Below are 20,749 nucleotides of genomic sequence, written 5' to 3' on the forward strand. Positions count from 1 at the left end.
GCTCGTGGAAGCAGACAGAAGGAGCTTGGAGTGAACACGTGCACACAAACAAATGCCATTATGTTCTTTCTATCACTGTTGTATCTTAACGAGGAGATTTCTGCAGATCTCTCAGCGTTGTCACAGTTAGATGGTATTCTGCATGAGAAATAAAGAAAAAAAAAGGTTATGATATTATAGTGATATTTGACCTGGACAGACGTGATCAATAAGCAGTTTCCACTGTACTTATATCCTTTTCCAGTTTCTTTATCTCCAACTGCAACTTAATTTTTAACTTTCATTGACGCTTGTTAATGGACATTTTGTGAAAGAGAAAATGTGTCAAAGAGTACGATAATGTTGGTAAGTTGATTCTCTTAAGTTGCCGACACTGTAATTTTAATTATACATCTGATATTATCTAACCTAGTGATAATATAACCACACTGATCTGAAGGGCAATACTACTGAATGCTCATTTATGAACAAATAAAGATAAAACCATGAACAGGGGCAAGTGCTGCTCTTCACATTCTCCACCCAGACTCATCCAGCCGGATGCGAGGATTGAACCGTCAACCTTCTGGTAATAAATTCACTCCTCTAACCTTTAGGCCATCACTACCTACCTACAGGTACGCATTTAATCTGTCATCAATTTTGTACCAAGCCATCTCCTTCACTTTGTTAATTGTAGCAGTATTGGCCTTTATGGTGAAAACCCCTTCATATTCTTTATATACTTTCATCAGCAGGTTTGTTCTGCTGCGGAGAAGAACGCCGCTCTAGTTTTCTCTTCTTTTTGTGACATAGTATCGTCTTTTCTACAATCGACTGTTCTGGGCTGCTTATGTACTCTGTGCATGTGCACACTTCAAGCTTATTCCAGTCTGGCTAGACTTAGCGCTGAACAGAGGCAAACAAACTGCGTTAGTGGAACGACTTGAGCCTCAAGTGAAAGTTGACGTTAATTCTAGTCAGGCTTTTTCTAGTAAGCGCAGCTTTCTTTAGCTGCGTTGATGGAACACCCCTCTGTAAGCAAACAAATGTTTTTATTTCCACTGTAAAAAAATATTTTTAGTTTTATGAGGGACTGTTGGGACAGAAGCATTTAATAATTTGAAAAAGCTTCATACTTCAAATATAGTCACATAGCTTACAGTATCCCATACAGCGCTTCACATGAAGATAATGAGACTACTATTAAATTCAAACGCTTCCACTCTTTTTAAATTAACTGTTGATAGTAGTCTTATGTCCACCTGATACAGTTTTGATCCGACTGCAATAAAATTCATACCTTAAAATTTTTAAATTCAAATTTCTGCACTAGATCACAGTGAACATCTGTTGTGTGTTACAACACTCTCATGTTCATTCTGTAGCTTCAGTTGCTCAGTTTGTTCAGAGATGTGCAGTGCAGGCAGGTTGGTGCAGAGATGCAGATGCACACAAACCTCTGTGTTTAATGCTGGAATCAAGATAGACAAACTACACAGCTCCTCTTATCATGGAGTCATATCATTTATTTATAAGAAAGGAGACACTCATAAAATAGATCATTGGAGACATATCACACTGATGAATATAGATTATTAAAAAGATTAAATGATGACCTGGAAAAAATAATTGCAAAGAACAGACATGTGCTATTAAGGGAAGGCTGATGTGGAATAACTTTGGCGTACTGAGATGTATAACCAGTAATTCTGCAGTGGATGAATTCTCCATCATAAGTCTAAACCAAAAGAAAGCCTTTGATTTGATATCTGAGGAATATGTGTGGGAGGTGTTAAAAGCTAACTGATGTAGTTCAGTTGTTATACGCACAAACTTAAATTAAGAGAGATGTCAAACAAGTTTGTCCTTCATCAGCTCTATATTTTATTGAAGAGAATCACAGATGATGACAGGTTGAGTGGCACCAGAAACAGTAGTGGGGAGTGGGTGGTTGTTTTGGCAAATGCTGATGATGTTACTGTTATAACTAAGAACCAAAATGAACTGGACATAATAAATGAACACCTTCAGCTTTATGAAGAGGTATCGGGTGTAAAATTAAACCATAGCAAAACAGAAGGAGTCTGGTTTGGACCTGTGATTAATGTTCATGATAGAAATGACATGAGTAATAAAAGCTGTTATGAAAAAACTGAGATAGCAAGTACAGAAATGGAAAAGTGGAAGGTTGCACCTTTGTCTTTTCTCAGCACAGAACATTATCTACAGACTGCTCTGTGATCACATCCTCCCCTCTGCTGCCGTTCTCTACTCCTCTGCAGGGTGTAAACCCCCAGTTTGTCAAGAACAGAGTGTTGATTTCCTGTTGTTATGTGGTAGACTCACACTCTTTAACCTAAAGGAAGATGAACTTTATTCATAAAGATAATATAAACTGTAATACTCAGTTGTGCAAAGTGGAAAAAACAGATACAACTCAGTTAAACCCACTTTAATCAATAATTTAAAAAAGAAATATCATTATAATTCAGATTAGTTGAATTTAATTCATCAAGTAAATGTCACCAGAAATGAACACTTTAGTCATCTTTCACTTTGCTCATTAGAAAATCTTGCTATGACCAGCTTGTGATTTTTTTCTTGAGTTGAAGTGTTTTAACATGTAGGTGAGAAATAGTTGATTTCTCAGAAAACAGGCAGAACGGCGAACTGCTAAAAATACCTCACACTATCTGTAGGAAAAATGATGTTGAGTGTAGGATGAGATGTGAGAGCAGTGAGGGGGGTCGGTATCCAAACTACATACGAGCAACAATTGGGAGCAACTGACAAACTGATCTACCTAATCCCTTCTTTCTTTCTTTTTTATAAATTAACTACAGTGTATGAATATGTCTGAAGATGAATCTGGTTTAGATGCACTGTATGTAAATAAAGTTTTACTGCCTGAATATGTTATGAGCATCATTTGTAGGACAAACTATAAAAACCCAGTAAGTCACTCAACATTTATTTAATAAAAAGAAAGCACATGCTTCTCAAGATTCTCTGAAATTTTATTGAGAAGAAAATTTAGCAAACAAGCAGTTTACAACCACACAAACACACATCATACAGACAAGTATTTATGAAAACATGATGTCAAAGTATTTGCATGCCAGTTATAACATTAAGATTGTAACACAAATATGCATAAAACTGTTCATCTACGCTGTGCAGAATTAGTTCATCTCATTGAGTAATGACTGCAAATACTTTGCAACATACAACATGGTGGAAATATAACTTCAATGTTTTCTATCTTTATTGACAGAAATGAACAGAATCAATCTCTGAAAGTTCATTTTTTCCGGCTGCAGCTCAGATCTCAGTTTGTTGTTATGCCTGTGTGATATATAGGATAATTATGTGCATCTGCCCACTCAATTGTGACATTATTTTATGAATATGATATTGATTTTGTATCTTTATAGATACCATACAGATACCCCCCCCCCCCGGCTCAACGTATAGGCCATATAGGCGGTCGCCTAGGGCGCCACCTTGTCTGATTGCCCTCAAAGAAAAAAATGAATTAAATAAATAAAAGATAGATCAATAAAAATTCCCCAGTGGGCGCCCCTCCCTATTTTCTGCCTTGGGATAAAATATGAACAAATACACAAAGAAAGATAGAAATAAAAAAAATAGCACTCCTCTAACCTTTAGGCCATCACTACCTACCTACAGGTACGCATTTAAACTGTCATCAATTTTGTACCAAGCCATCTCCTTCACTTTGTTAATTGTAGCAGTATTGGCCTTTATGGTGAAAACCCCTTCATATTCTTTATATACTTTCATCAGCAGGTTTGTTCTGCTGCGGAGAAGAACGCCGCTCTAGTTTTCTCTTCTTTTTGTGACATAGTATCGTCTTTTCTACAATCGACTGTTCTGGGCTGCTTATATACTCTGTGCATGTGCACACTTCAAGCTTATTCCAGTCTGGCTAGACTTAGTGCTGACCAGAGGCAGACAAACTGCGTTAGTGGAACGACTTGAGCCTCAAGTGAAAGTTGACGTTAATTCTAGCCAGGCTTTTTCTAGTAAGCGCAGCTTTCTTTAGCTGCGTTGATGGAACACCCCTCTGTAAGCAAACAAATGTTTTTATTTCCACTGTAAAAAAATATTTTTAGTTTTATGAGGGACTGTTGGGACAGAAGCATTTAATAATTTGAAAAAGCTTCATACTTCAAATATAGTCACATAGCTTACAGTATCCCATACAGCGCTTCACATGAAGATAATGAGACTACTATTAAATTCAAACGCTTCCACTCTTTTTAAATTAACTGTTGATAGTAGTCTTATGTCCACCTGATACAGTTTTGATCCGACTGCAATAAAATTCATACCTTAAAATTTTTAAATTCAAATTTCTGCACTAGATCACAGTGAACATCTGTTGTGTGTTACAACACTCTCATGTTCATTCTGTAGCTTCAGTTGCTCAGTTTGTTCAGAGATGCGCAGTGCAGGCAGGTTGGTGCAGAGATGCAGATGCACACAAACCTCTGTGTTTAATGCTGGAATCAAGATAGACAAACTACACAGCTCCTCTTATCATGGAGTCATATCATTTATTTATAAGAAAGGAGACACTCATAAAATAGATCATTGGAGACATATCACACTGATGAATGTAGATTATTAAAAAGATTAAATGATGACCTGGAAAAAATAATTGCAAAGAACAGACATGTGCTATTAAGGGAAGGCTGATGTGGAATAACTTTGGCGTACTGAGATGTATAACCAGTAATTCTGCAGTGGATGAATTCTCCATCATAAGTCTAAACCAAAAGAAAGCCTTTGATTTGATATCTGAGGAATATGTGTGGGAGGTGTTAAAAGCTAACTGATGTAGTTCAGTTGTTATACGCACAAACTTAAATTAAGAGAGATGTCAAACAAGTTTGTCCTTCATCAGCTCTATATTTTATTGAAGAGAATCACAGATGATGACAGGTTGAGTGGCACCAGAAACAGTAGTGGGGAGTGGGTGGTTGTTTTGGCAAATGCTGATGATGTTACTGTTATAACTAAGAACCAAAATGAACTGGACATAATAAATGAACACCTTCAGCTTTATGAAGAGGTATCGGGTGTAAAATTAAACCATAGCAAAACAGAAGGAGTCTGGTTTGGACCTGTGATTAATGTTCATGATAGAAATGACATGAGTAATAAAAGCTGTTATGAAAAAACTGAGATAGCAAGTACAGAAATGGAAAAGTGGAAGGTTGCACCTTTGTCTTTTCTCAGCACAGAACATTATCTACAGACTGCTCTGTGATCACATCCTCCCCTCTGCTGCCGTTCTCTACTCCTCTGCAGGGTGTAAACCCCCAGTTTGTCAAGAACAGAGTGTTGATTTCCTGTTGTTATGTGGTAGACTCACACTCTTTAACCTAAAGGAAGATGAACTTTATTCATAAAGATAATATAAACTGTAATACTCAGTTGTGCAAAGTGGAAAAAACAGATACAACTCAGTTAAACCCACTTTAATCAATAATTTAAAAAAGAAATATCATTATAATTCAGATTAGTTGAATTTAATTCATCAAGTAAATGTCACCAGAAATGAACACTTTAGTCATCTTTCACTTTGCTCATTAGAAAATCTTGCTATGACCAGCTTGTGATTTTTTTCTTGAGTTGAAGTGTTTTAACATGTAGGTGAGAAATAGTTGATTTCTCAGAAAACAGGCAGAACGGCGAACTGCTAAAAATACCTCACACTATCTGTAGGAAAAATGATGTTGAGTGTAGGATGAGATGTGAGAGCAGTGAGGGGGGTCGGTATCCAAACTACATACGAGCAACAATTGGGAGCAACTGACAAACTGATCTACCTAATCCCTTCTTTCTTTCTTTTTTATAAATTAACTACAGTGTATGAATATGTCTGAAGATGAATCTGGTTTAGATGCACTGTATGTAAATAAAGTTTTACTGCCTGAATATGTTATGAGCATCATTTGTAGGACAAACTATAAAAACCCAGTAAGTCACTCAACATTTATTTAATAAAAAGAAAGCACATGCTTCTCAAGATTCTCTGAAATTTTATTGAGAAGAAAATTTAGCAAACAAGCAGTTTACAACCACACAAACACACATCATACAGACAAGTATTTATGAAAACATGATGTCAAAGTATTTGCATGCCAGTTATAACATTAAGATTGTAACACAAATATGCATAAAACTGTTCATCTACGCTGTGCAGAATTAGTTCATCTCATTGAGTAATGACTGCAAATACTTTGCAACATACAACATGGTGGAAATATAACTTCAATGTTTTCTATCTTTATTGACAGAAATGAACAGAATCAATCTCTGAAAGTTCATTTTTTCCGGCTGCAGCTCAGATCTCAGTTTGTTGTTATGCCTGTGTGATATATAGGATAATTATGTGCATCTGCCCACTCAATTGTGACATTATTTTATGAATATGATATTGATTTTGTATCTTTATAGATACCATACAGATACCCCCCCCCCCCGGCTCAACGTATAGGCCATATAGGCGGTCGCCTAGGGCGCCACCTTGTCTGATTGCCCTCAAAGAAAAAAATGAATTAAATAAATAAAAGATAGATCAATAAAAATTCCCCAGTGGGCGCCCCTCCCTATTTTCTGCCTTGGGATAAAATATGAACAAATACACAAAGAAAGATAGAAATACACTTTGCACCCCTGTTCCTCACAGTTTTCCATCTGCCCTGCACCTGTAATGTGCGCACTGAAGAAGAGGGATGATGCATCACAGACAGACCAAGTCTGTGACCAGATGTCAAGAGGCAGATATTCACATTTTATTTCATTATGAAAAGCTCCAAACCTTCAGGTGCACAAGGAAGAAAACGGACAAAAGAGGAGGAGGAAAGAAAGCCCAATATAGAGATATGTCATCTTATGTTAACATTTTCACAGCCAGGCTCCTAGGCTGCGACAAATATGGGAGACCAGACGAGTTTGCCAGTTAGGATAAGTTTGTTTATTTACAAAATAATAAATGAGAACGGAAAAAACGTGGAAGTCAGTAATCAGTGGTGTAGGCATGTGTGGATGTGTGTGTGTGTGTCAGCAAACAAAAGACAAAACAGCCGTGCTGTGCTGCGCTCGGAGAGGAAGAGGTGAGATGAAGGAGGAGAGAGAAACTCTGTAGAAGGCCGAGCTTCATACTCTCGACCACACCAGGCCCAGGTGTGGCTCATGATGGCGATGATGAACCTCTGCCCTGCACTGGAGCCTGCAAGACAAAAGGAAACCAGCAAACGGATCGCAGGAGCACCTAGTGGAGAGGAGGGGTCGTCACACCCCTCCCCCATAAAGACGGGATTCCCACCAGGAATACCGGCAGACAACAGCCATTTCAAAAATCAAAATAATTTGTGGACAGCTACATAGTTTAATAATATGTCTTAACTGCTTTAACTTAACCTTAACTCCTTAACTATATACATGTTCTGTACTGACCGTTCTTTGAGAATCTCCTCCAGCCAGCCAACCAAACTCCCCTCCGCAACCCAGCAACTCTGGCGCCTGGAGAATCAATCAATCAATCAATCCATTTTTATTTATATAGCACCAAATCACAACAAAAGTCATCTCAGGGCACTTTTCACATAGAGCAGGTCAAGACCGTACTCTTTAATTTACAGAGACCCAACAATTCCCCCATGAGCAGCACTTGGCGACAGCGGTAAGGAAAAACTCCCCTTTAATGGGAAGAAACCTCAAGCAGAACCCGGCTCTTGGTGGGCGGCCATCTGCTTTGACCGGTTGGGTTGAGAGAGAAAAAGAAAGAGGGAAAGAGGGAAAGGGGGACAGAATAACAACAATCATAACAATAACAATAAGTATAAGTAGCAATAGCCAGGAAAGGATGCCAACAGGACTGCGAAGGACCACGAAGGCTCGGCCTGCATCTCAGGGTTTCCTGCGAGATGAGAAAGCACAAAAAACTCCGGGGAAGAAGCAAAGTTAGTGACATGCATTGATGTTACATGAATGCATACAGATGGAGAGGAGGAGGAGGAGAGAGGAGCTCAGTGCATCATGGGAAGTCCCCCAGTAGTCTAGGCCTATTGCAGCATAACTAAGGGCTGATCCAAGGCGAGCCTGGTCGGCCCTAACTATAAGCTTTATCAAAAAGGAAAGTTTTAAGCCTACTCTTAAACATAGAGAGGGTGTCTGCACCCCGGACCGAATCTGGAAGATGGTTCCCCAGGAGAGGAGCCTGATAGCTGAAGGCTCTGCCTCCCATTCTACTTTTAAAGACTGTAGGAACCACCAGTAAGCCTGCATTCTGGGAGCGCAGTGTTCTAGTGGGATAATACGGTATTATGAGCTCTTCAAGATATGATGGTGCCTGACCATTAAGAACTTTGTAAGTTAGGAGAAGGATTTTAAATTCTACTCTAGATTTTACAGGAAGCCAATGTAACGAAGCTAAAATGGGAGAAATGTGGTCTCTTTTCCTAGTTTTAGTCAATACACGTGCAGCTGCATTCTGGACCAGCTGGAGAGTCTTTAGAGACTTGTTAGGGCAGCCTGATAATAAGGAATTACAATAATCCAGCCTAGAAGTAACAAATGCAGGGACTAGTTTTTCTGCATCTTAAGTTCCCATCACCACCACTTTTACAGAAAATTAGTGAATGAAGAGAAAATCAAGAGAAGCTGGGTGGTATATTCCAAGCTGCAAAACTACAAATTAATCAGTAATGGACTCAATGACATGACATGACATGACATGAAAAATTGCAGTGAAATACTCAAAAGCCATGAGAAGAGTCCAGAACATTTTAGGCACATGACATCGTGGAAGGAGTCATCTATCAAGTGTAATTTATGAATAACCAAGTGCCAGTGTCTTGTATGTAGGTGCACACAAACCTCTATGTTTAATGCTGGAATCAAGATAGACAAACTACACAGCTCCTCTTATCATGGAGTCATATCATTTATTTATAAGAAAGGAGACACTCATAAAATAGATAATTGGAGACATATCACACTGATGAATGTAGATTATTAAAAAGATTAAATGATGACCTGGGAAGTTATGCTGCTGTGTCTTGTGCGTAAATGCGCACAGTGTCTCTGAATGGAGAGCTGCAGGGAGATCGCTGAATGAATGTCTCTCTAGCTCTTGCTCTCTCTCTCTTGCTGTCTCTCTCGCTCTCGCTCGCTCTCTCTCTCTTGCTCTCTCTCGCTCTCTCTCTTGCTCTCTCTCTTGTTCTCTATCTCTCGCTCACTCTCTCTCTCTTGCTTTCTCTTTCTCGCTCTCTCTCTTTCTTGCTGTCTCTCTCTCTCTCGCTCTCTCTCTGTCTCTCTCGCTCTGTCTCGCTCTCTCTCGCTTTCTCTCACTCTCTCTCTCTCGCTTTCTCTTTCTCGCTCTCTCTCTCTCTTGCTGTCTCTCTCGCTCTCTCTGTCTCGCTCTCTCTTGCTCTCTCTCGCCCTATCTCGCTCTCTCTCGCTATCTCTCGCTCTCTCTCGCTCTCTCTCTCTCGCTCTCTCTCTGAGTGCATGCTGGTAGTGAGCGTGGTGAGTGTGGTGGTGAGTTTGCTCTGTGAGTGACTGAGTTTTTTCTATCTTTTTAGGTGTATTTTCTTGTGTATGTAAAGTCACTGTTGATTGTGTTGTTTTGTGAGTCTTTCACTGTGTCTGGGTGAGGTTTGGGTGGTGTAGGTGGCGTCAGCTGCCAGCTCTGCTGGTCAGCATGACAGCAGGTGGAGGCTCCGGCTTGGAGAAGCTAACTCGCCAGCATGCCATTAAGCTGGCTCCGGCGGTTAGATGCAGTGTGGAGGAGTGTAGTCTGGCTTGTTGGGGAGGTTGTTGGGTATGGCAGCATTAAATCTGCCTCCCGGATGAACAACTCTGTGGTTGTATTTCTGGACAGCGTGGACAAAGTAAACCGTGTGGTTGAGAGCGGCGTGGTTATTCAGGACACCTTCACTCCGGTGTTTTCGTTGGTGAACCTCGCTAAAAAAGTCATCATTTCAAATGTTCCACCTTTCATCAGAAATGGAGTGCTGGCGAAAGAGTTGTCCAGGCACGGGGAACTCGTATCGCCCATAAAACTGATTCCTCTGGGATGTAAATCCCTTCATTTAAAACATGTCATGTCTTTCCGCAGACAGGGTTTCATGATTCTCAACAGAAATGAGGAAGACTTACACCTGACTTTCAAGTTCAAGGTAGATGACTTTGATTCGTTTGCTCATGCCCAGAGAGGGCAGGGACGGCCGGTCCGGCTCCTGGCGCGGAGCCGCCTGGGTCGCCGGTCCGTGCTGCGTCGAGCGGGGCAGCGTCTCAGGATGAGGACATACAAGATGATACAAGCACAAAGGAGAAAGCTGACGGGGGGTCACCTGATTCACAAACCAATTTGGAAGCTGAGACAGGTGTCAAACAGGTAAATGACAGCAGGAATCAGGAGGAGGAAACTGTCAGGAAGGAAGTGAGCAGGGTGGGACAGACTGCTGCCAGGGTGGCAGAGTCTGTACTAGAGGAGGAGGAGGAAGAGTGCATGGATGAGGATGTTGTGAAATCATCAGTGAAACGGAAGAATACAGAAACCAAACAAGTTGAAGGCGGAGTAAAAAAGGTGTCAAAGTCAGTGACAGAGTGTCCATCCTCTCAACCAGAGGAAAGGTTCCACTCTGACTGTGAAAACGAGACCTCTGAGAACTTAGAGAGTGGATATTCTTTCATTAGAATACAAAAGTTTTTACAGGACACAAAGGGGCTGAGACAAGTCAAGGTGGACAATTATTTTCCAGACTTGCAACTTTTTCCAGACTCAGTAAAAGTTTACATGAAAAACACAGAAGAGTTTAGGCAGCCTGTTTTCTCTGATCAAGAGATCTTCAGACTGAAAAAAATAGTTCTGAAGGTGACGCACTGATGAACAATATGTTTGTAAGTTTTCTATTTTGTGTGCTTTTATCCCAGGTTTGGCCCATTTTGCACATGTGCACTAAATATTGGCACTTTAAATCTGAATGGAGCGAGGGATATCACCAAGAGAGCCTCTCTGTTTAGTCTGATTGGTATGAAACATTTGAATGTTACTTTTGTTCAGGAAACTCACAGTACTGAAGAAATTGCTGCTGAATGGAGGAGAGAGTGGGCGGGGGAGGTTTTTCTCGGTCATAGAAGCAGCATGAGTGGTGGGGTTGGAACTTTATTTAACCAAAGTTTTAATCCCATTAACATTGATGTTGAGGAAGTTGTGGCAGGAAGAATTTTAAAAGTAAGAGCTGATTTTGGAAAAGTTAAAATGGTATTTATCAACCTTTATGCACCAACTGTAGGGTCTGAAAGACTTGACTTTTATGATGTTTTAAGTGATGTAATTAAACAATGTCATCCTGATGAGTTTCTGTTCCTTGGAGGGGATTTTAACTGTACGGAAAACCCAAAAATGGACAGGAACCATCCAGAGCCACACGTGGCTGCTAAGAATTGCATTTTAAAGTTAAGTGAAGCTCATGAGCTGAGTGACGTGTGGAGATTTTTTCATAAAAGCCACCATCAGTACACCTGGGTCCACACTAAGGACAACCTTTTGTCCATGGCCAGGCTTGATAGGTTTTATTGCTTTAAACATCACTTAAATGTTTTTAGAAGTTCTTTTATAAGTCCAGTTGGTTTTTCCGACCACTCTTTGGTTCAGTGTTCTGTTTTTATCAAGCAGATACAATCTGGCAGTGCTTATTGGCATTTTAACACATCGCTTTTATCAGATGGAAATTTTAAAGATGTTTTTAATTTCTTTTGGAAAAATTTTAGTGAAACAAAATCCCTCTACAGCTCCTTGCAACAATGGTGGGATAATGGGAAAAGTCAGATCCAAAAACTATGTCTACAGTACACATTCAATGTCTCCAAAAACATGGCCAGGTCTATAAGAGCTCTGGAGAGAGAAGTGGTGGAGCTGCAGGCTTTTGCAGACTCCACAGGAGAAAGAGGACACATTGAGAACCTCAAGACTAAAAGGTCTGTCTTGGGTGACTTGCTGGGTACCTCTGCAAGGGGCGCTGTGGTGCGCAGTAGGTTTCAAAATGTGGCTTTGATGGACGCTCCCTCTCACTTTTTTGTTGGGTTGGAGCGGAAAAATGGGCAGAGGAGGCAGATGATGTCAATACGCTCACATACTGGGCAGCTGCTGCAGGAGTCAGCTGACATTCGCAGGTTTGCAGCGAGTTTTTATGGTGACTTGTTCAGGTCGGAGTACACCGACAATCCGGAGGTGTCTCAGTTCTTCTATGCAGATCTGCCAAAGGTCTCGGAGGACGCCAACGCAGAGCTGGCGAATGAGATATCGTCTGAAGAACTGTATGCTGCACTGCAGGGCTTGCAGGGTGGAACATCCCCGGGCATTGATGGTCTGCCCGCCGACTTCTATAAGACTTTCTGGTCGGTGCTTGGTGGGGACCTCCTGATGGTCCTCAATGACAGTTGAAGAAGGGCCAGTTGTCTCAAAGTTGCAGAAGAGCAGTCCTGACTCTCCTCCCTAAAAAAGGAGAGTTACAGGATATTAAAAACTGGCGTCCTGTTTCTCTCCTCTGCACCGACTATAAGCTTCTGTCCAAGGTTCTGGTCAACAGGATGAGGAAGGTGATGGAGCAGGTCATTCATGTGGATCAGACGTAGTGTGTACCTGGCAGGTTGGTAACAGACAACATAGCTTTAATTAGAGATGTTGTGGACCTCTCCAGTTCTTTGGGGTTAGATCTTGGGCTGATATCCATAGATCAACAAAAGGCTTTTGACCGGGTTGAACATATGTACCTGTGGCAAACACTCAGAGCTTTTGGTTTCAATCCAGGTCTGATAGCCCAGATCCAGACTTTGTATGGAGACATTGAAAGTGTACTTAAAATAAATGGTGGTTGAAGTGCTCCTTTTAAGGTGGGGAGGGGGGTTAGACAAGGTTGCCCCCTCTCAGGCATGTTGTACTCACTGGCCTTAGAGCCTTTTTTACACAAACTAAGAACACGACTCTCTGGTTTTAATCTCCCTGGTTCCAACTCTTTTGTTAAGCTTTCTGCCTATGCTGATGATGTCATAGTGCTGGTCCAAAAACAGAGTGACATTGACTCTTTAGTTGACAGTGTGGAAAACTTTGGTCTGATCTCTTCTTCAAAAGTTAATTGGGAAAAAAGTGAAGCTCTGATGATAGGTGATGGTTTAAAGCAGCTCAGCTTACCTGGGAGGCTCACCTGGAAAAAAGGAGGCATCAAATACCTCAGGGTATACCTCGGAGATCCCACCACTGTCTCTAAGAACTGGGAAAATGTTTTAGAGAAAGCTGAAGGCAAACTGAAAAAATGGAAGTGGATTTTACCGAAGTTGTCTTTTAGAGGTCGTGTTCTGGTTATTAATAATCTGTTTGCTTCTATGTTGTGGCACCGTTTGTACTGTGTTGATCCTCCAGCTAATCTTCTGTCAAACATCCAGAGGGTGATCGTGGTCTTTTTCTGGGATCATCTCCACTGGATCCCACAGAGTGTCTTGTTCTTATCTAAAGACGAAGGAGGACAAGGACTGATTCACCTGGCCAGTAGGGGTGCTGTTTTCCGCCTCCAGCACATTCAGAGACTGCTGACCGGCCCTGCTGATCTGGTGTGGAGGCCTGTGGCTCGGGCGATCCTGGGCCAAGGTGGAGGTCAAGGGTTGACTGAGAATTTGTTTTTAATGGATCTACAAAACCGCAGACTGAGTGGACTTTCTGATTTTTATCAGGGGCTGTTCAGGGTGTGGGGCATGTTTAAGAAGCACAGGCCGCTGAGTGAAAGCTCATTGTACTGGATTTTAAAGGAACCTGTCGTCTATGGACTACGTTTTAAAACACTCTGTGGACTGGGAACCTCAATGATGGAGAGGTTTGTCTCCTCCGGAGTCGTCACACTGGGTCAGCTGGTGAGACTGTGTGGACCTAAGCTAGAGATGGTTTCTGCTCTGGCTTCTCAGCTGGGAGTTTTTTCAGAGAGACTCCTAACCAACCAGCTCAGAGTGTGGAGAGACCAGCTCTCACAGACTGAACAGAACCTCCTGGTCTCATACTGCCAGAGCTCTGTTTTACCAACCGACTCTGATCCTTTTCCAGCAATCACACTGACTCCTGATTTTAAAGACTGCTCTGGTGTACCCAGAGGTGTAAACTTGAATGGTTTAACTGGAAAAATGATGTACCAGCTGTTGGTAAAGATGGTGAACAAAGCCAAGTTGAGGGGGCGTGCTGACACACCATGGAGGTCTCACTGGGGTCTGAGTGCTGAGGTGAGGCCTCAATGGAGAGCACTTTATAAAACCCTGTTAACCAGGAAGGTGGGAGACTTACAGTGGAGGGTTTTACATGGTGTCCTGCCTGTAAATGCTTTTATTTCTGTTTTAAATCCAAGTGTTTCTGAGTGTTGTCCTTTCTGTCCTCAGAGAGAAACTGTTTTTCACTGTTTTTTGGAATGTGTGAGGTTAACTCCTCTGTTTCTGTTTTTGGAGAGGCTCTTTGGTGAGTTTGGGGAATTTTTCTCCAAACAGTAACTCATCCTGAGTTACAAATACTCGAGGAGGACTCGTGACAAGTGCCAGTTGTTCAACTTTCTGTTGGGCCAAGCTAAGATGGCCATTTATATCAGCAGAAAGAACAAGATAAATGGTTCCAGAATGATAACAAGCAGACTGAAAATTGATCACAACTATTACAGGTTGATGAATGATCTGGACTGTTTTGTCTCTGTGTGGTGTTATAGAAATGTTCTGTGCTCCATTGATGAGGAGGAGCTCTGCTTTGGACGCATGCTGGGCTGAATCTGGTGTTGTTGTTTTTTAATGCATTGTTGATCTGATGACTAGATAAATAAAGGTGTTTTAAAAATTCAAATTCTCTTTCTCTCTCTCTCTCCCTCGCTCTCTCTCTGTCTCTCTCGCTCTCTCTCTGTCTCTCTCGCTCTCTCTTGCTCTCTCCCTCCCTCGCTCTCTCTCACTCTCTCTCGCTCTCTCTCTCTTGCTCTCTCTCACCCTATCTCTCTCTCTCTCGCTCTCTCTCTAGCTCTCTCTCTCCCGCTCTCTTTCTCGCTCTCTCTCGTTCTCTCTCTTTCTCGCTCTCTCTCTCTCTCTCTCGCTCTCTCTCTCTCTCGCTCTCTTGCTCTCACTCGCCCTATCTCGCTCTCTCTCGCTCTCTCTCTCTCTCTCTGTTGAACACAGCTTTGGATAGGGCGGACACCCAGTCCGGTTAATAACGAACGAATTTGGTCTTTGAAAACGGAAATGATGTCCGTGTTTATTTTCATATAGAGCAGGGAAGTGAGATCGGATCACAAGTGGATGTGGAGACACATGTTAATACCAGATGTGAACAGGGCCTTCCTGTTAATCTGACTCCAGCAACCCCAAAGTTGCAAACGTTTATGTCAACCTGATACAGTTTTGATCTCTCTGAATGCAATAAAATTCATACCTTCAAAATTTTAAATTCAAATTTCTGCACTAGATCACAGTGAACATCTGTTGTGTGTTACAACACTCTCATGTTCATTCTGTAGCTTCAGTTGCTCAGTTTGTTCAGAGATGTGCAGTGCAGGCAGGTTGGTGCACAGATGCAGGTGCACGCAAACCTCTGTGTTTAATGCTGGAATCAAGATAGACAAACTACACAGCTCCTCTTATCATGGAGTCATATCATTTATTTATAAGAAAGGAGACACTCATAAAATAGATAATTGGAGACATATCACACTGATGAATGTAGATTATTAAAAAGATTAAATGATGACCTGGAAAAAATAATTGCAAAGAACAGACATGTGCTATTAAGGGAAGGCTGATGTGGAATAACTTTGGCGTACTGAGATGTATAACCAGTAATTCTGCAGTGGATGAATTCTCCATCATAAGTCTAAACCAAAAGAAAGCCTTTGATTTGATATCTCAGGAATATGTGTGGGAGGTGTTAAAAGCTAACTGATGTAGTTCAGTTGTCATACGCACAATCTTAAATTAAGAGAGATGTCAAACAAGTTTGTCCTTCATCAGCTCTATATTTTATTGAAGAGAATCACGGATAATGACAGGTTGAGTGGCACCAGAAACAGTAGTGGGGAGTGGGTGGTTGTTCTGGCAAATGCTGATGATGTTACTGTTATAACTAAGAACCAAAATGAACTGGACATAATAAATGAACACTTTCAGCTTTATGAAGACGTTAAAAGTGGAAGGTTACGCCTTTGTCTTTTCTCAGCACAGAACATTATGTACAGACTGCTCTGTTATCACATCCTCCCCTCTGCTGCCGCTCTCTACTCCTCTGCAGGGCGTAGACCCCCAGTTTGTCGAGAACAGAGTGTTGATTTCCTGTTGTTATGTGGTAGACTCACACTCTTTAACCTAAAGGAAGATGAACTTTATTCATAAAGATAATATAAACTGTAATACTCAGTTGTGCAAAGTGGAAAAAACAGATACAACTCAGTTAAACCCACTTTAATCAATAATTTAAAAAAGAAATATCATTATAATTCAGATTAGTTGAATTTAATTCATCAAGTAAATGTCACCAGAAATGAACACTTTAGTCATCTTTCACTTTGCTCATTAGAAAATCTTGCTATGACCAGCTTGTGATTTTTTTCTTGAGTTGAAGTGTTTTAACATGTAGGTGAGAAATAGTTGATTTCTCAGAAAACAGGCAGAACGGCGAGCTGCTAAAAATACCTCACACTATCTGTAGGAAAAATGATGTTGAGTGTAGGATGAGATGTGAGAGCAGTGAGGGCGGTCGGTATCCAAACTACATATCAGCAACAATTGGGAGCAACTGACAAACTGATCTACCTAATCCCTTCTTTCTTTCTTTTTTATAAATTAACTACAGTGTATGAATATGTCTGAAGATGAATCTGGTTTAGATGCACTGTATGTAAATAAAGTTTTACTGCCTGAATATGTTATGAGCATCATTTGTAGGACAAACTATAAAAACTCAGTAAGTCACTCAACATTTATTTAATAAAAAGAAAGCACATGCTTCTCAAGATTCTCTGAAATTTTATTGAGAAGAAAATTTAGCAAACAAGCAGTTTACAACCACACAAACACACATCTCTACTGGATTACTGTGTTGTGAAATGGGAGCAATTGATGAGAAAATGATGATGTGTGGCAGAAAAACTGCTGTTTTACCATCAGTGAGTCATGTGACATGTTATGATTTACATTTTTTAATGCATAAATTACAACTTAGTAATAATTCACCTTATAACTAAGCTTGAATTTACACACAGCTGGTGCAACAGGCTGCAGCAGTTATTTGTCTACTCTGCAGCCACATGTGTTTGCTTGTAACAGGCTAATATCTACTCTATAACTGTCCAGATGCTCTCAGGAAACATCTGCAGAACCTCCAGCTGCTGGAGAAGTTACATCTGATCTCCCATCTACACCACCCTCTGAAGCAGGACAGTTCAGCCATGTTATATGTGGTCTGTGTAATTGATCATTCACTGCTACGTTGTCATTATTATCACTATTGTTGTTGTACAATGTTACAATTACACATTGTTACTAATTAAATGTAGGTCTTAGTCAAATTAAATAAAGTTTATTTGTACAGTGCTTCTTCATATGCAGTAGAATGACACAAAGGACTTGGTGCAGTGGTGTAACAGTCTGGATGTTCTGTATGTTTGAATACAGCTGCAGGTCAACAACATCTAACATCATATCAAACACTCCAGCTACCTGCAGTGAAACACAGCCTGCAGTAGGTGAGTTCTGTTCATTGTATGTTACAGCTGCAGTTATGTAACTAATGTAAATATGGACAAATTCCAAACACATTTTACTCTAATTCTATCAAATATTCACAATCAGTTATGGACATACATAACCCATCCTGTACATCTGGAATGTTTTGTCCACAAACGGATGCTGGGGAATCTATTTTTATTATGTCAGTACTTTGGCCAAACCTTTGACCATTTTCTAACCCTTAACGATGACAGAAAGCCATGGGAACTGCATCTTGCACACACACATTTCATTTCTTTTATTTTCATTCATTTATTCTTTTTTTTTCATTTTTATTATCTATTATTAAATGGTTTCTTACATACTTGCATTATCATGGCAACAGTAGCACAATAAAATATATTGAATCATAAATATAATTTCTATAGTAAGAAAGGGAACACAGCTAACTTAAATAATAATCAATATTAGACTGCAACCATCTATATTTATTCAAGATGTCTACAGGACACATTAAAGCTGGAATAACTTATTCCCATCAAAGATAATTTAAACCTGGATTCTTTTTTCACTCATGTAATTGAACAGTTCTGGTCAACTGTTATCTATAATTAATGCTTCAGATGTGTTTGTTGCCTGATGTTTTGTAATTTATGAATCATTGTGTGTTCTTACAAAAGGATTAATAACTATATTTGCATGTATGTTTAGATTTGCCTGCAGGTGAAGGAACTACAGACACAACATACACTGTTACTCTACAGCCTGCAGACACCATCAACTGGAACAGATCCTGAAGTAAGTGAGTCCATCAAGGCAGCAGCTATAGATCCTGTCTGATATGGTGAGGACGGAGTTAGTCAGCAGAGGCCATATCAGGTAAAATAAGACTCTACGTTTACAAAATGACAGGATGGGAGAAGTTCCCATCACCACCACTTTACAGAAAATTAGTGAATAGAGAGAAAATCAAGAGAAGCTGGGTGGTATATTCCAAGAAAAAAATAGTCTTTACTGCTTCTGCTGCAACCTGTTCTCACAAAAAACTACAAATGAATCAGTAATGGACTCAATGACATGACATGACATGAAAAATCACAGTGAAATACTCAAAAGCCATGAGAAGAGTCCAGAACATTTTAGGCACATGACATCGTGGAAGGAGTCATCTCTAACCCTAATTTATGAATAACGAAGTGCCAGTGTCTTGTATGTTACTAACAGGTAGTTGGTAATATTTAACCATTTATTCATTCTTCTTGATATGTGATTTGTTTGTTTGAGAAGTAATTTTAATTCATAAAAATAAAAAAATATATTTTTGTCTTGAAACCATTGTGGTGTCTGATGTTTGTTGTCCATATTTTTACTGTAGAATGAGCAGGTGGTGACGAGGCAGTGCCGGTGGGGTAATTTGGGTGGAATGTGGTGGGGGGGGGGCTGGGGCACCAAAATGGCTAGAGCTGACCTTGCACAGTTTACTGTGGTTATCTGCTCCAGTTAAATGTGAGCAACCTTTATGATGAATGTAACCATCTAAGAGTTAAACTCAGGTAGCAGGCTCGCTCACTAGGTTCACTGGTGACATCAGATTACAATACAGTCCAGTGCACCTGTAGAGCAGCTGCCCTACACTCACATTCCATAAGAGACTACGTACCTATTGTTGTGTTTTACCTATAAGACTCATATTTTGCCTTTTGATCATCATCTGCGATGTAAAAACCTATCTCCATTTCCATCACAGTTAGCTTTGCAGTTAAGTAATTTTGAGACAAGTTTGCAAAACTTGATATTCTACCATGCTGTTATCCTGCAAATTAAAAAAGGTTCAGTGACAACAGACAAAATGAGATTCAACTCAAGGGCTTCTTGACTTATGATAACATTGTTATCTCCCTTCAGCAAGGTAGTAAAGGTGTTTTTCAACAGCATGTGGAAAATCGCTTCTAATCTATCTAGCTGGCAGCACAATGAAAAAAAAACTCCTGATACCTACAAGAAAGTGAATCAGTGATTTCTGAGAAATGAATTGAACAGACTGGCAGTGATTAATCATGGGTCTTTACACCTGCTAGAGAATTATTTCTCGGATATACTGGGGTTGACTATCCCCCACATTCTCAACATAACTGATTACAGTTATTGTGTTTTGAGGTTTACTGCACTCCTCCTCAGAGCCAAAGAAAAAGGTAAACAGAAATCTGCTGTTCAGGTGTATGAAATGCTTTCGATTCTGTATCAAGTAGAAATACCAAGGCAGACACACACACCCCATTTACACCTGGTATTAAAATCTGTATCCAGAGAAGTTATCTGGATGATAAACGATCCCATCTTTCCTTTGTGTTTACACCTGGTATTTTTAATGTGTTCTCATTATCCTAATGGTCCTCCACCAGCGCGTTGGTGGATAGGGGAGCAAGACTGATGGGGTTTTTCGGATTTGGGGGACTAACAGTATGATTTCTGTTTTTGAGTCGTTGAGTTGAAGGAAGTTTTCTGCCATCCAACAGTTGACATCGCTGAGACAATCTACAACAGCAGCTAGGCTTTTTTGGGTCACTGGGTCTCAGGGGAAGGTATATCTGTGTGTCGTCTGCATAGCAGTGAAAAGAAACGTTATGCCGTTGAATGATTTGGCCAAGTGGAAACATGTATACATACTGATGGATAGTTTCATCTTTAATAAATGCAACATACCTAATTTGATGATCATATATTTTGTGCATAAAATCTGAATCTGTAAAGTAACCAGTAACAAGCTGTCAGATAAATGTAGTAGAATGAAAAGCACATTGACCATATGCTTTGGGGACCTTTTGTAAGTAATTTCAGGATATAATGACTAAGAATAGTGACATAATTGTATATGTTATCATATCAAAACATCGTAATAAATCTATAGCAGTCGGGGCCCAACAGTGTCCTACCTTGCCTAATGCTAAAATCTGCCCCTGCAAACCACATACAAAGGTACGTCAGGATAAATACA

The 20,749-nt window shown here is 40.3% G+C and overlaps 1 protein-coding gene and 1 long non-coding RNA gene across 3 annotated transcripts in view; both read left to right on the forward strand.

The window, feature by feature from the left end:
• Positions 1–20,749, forward strand: part of LOC137185978 (interferon-induced very large GTPase 1-like) — a 65,315-nt gene that overhangs the window by 18,865 nt on the left and 25,701 nt on the right. The gene's annotated exons all lie outside the window — the stretch shown is intronic.
• On the forward strand, positions 17,279–18,663 carry LOC137189081 (uncharacterized). Its single transcript, XR_010929585.1, has 3 exons — positions 17,279–17,486; positions 17,701–17,771; positions 18,466–18,663. It is a non-coding gene; the product is annotated as an uncharacterized lncRNA (long non-coding RNA).

The sequence above is a fragment of the Thunnus thynnus genome, chromosome 1, assembly GCF_963924715.1.
Source record: "Thunnus thynnus chromosome 1, fThuThy2.1, whole genome shotgun sequence".
NCBI classification, from domain to species: domain Eukaryota; kingdom Metazoa; phylum Chordata; class Actinopteri; order Scombriformes; family Scombridae; genus Thunnus; species Thunnus thynnus.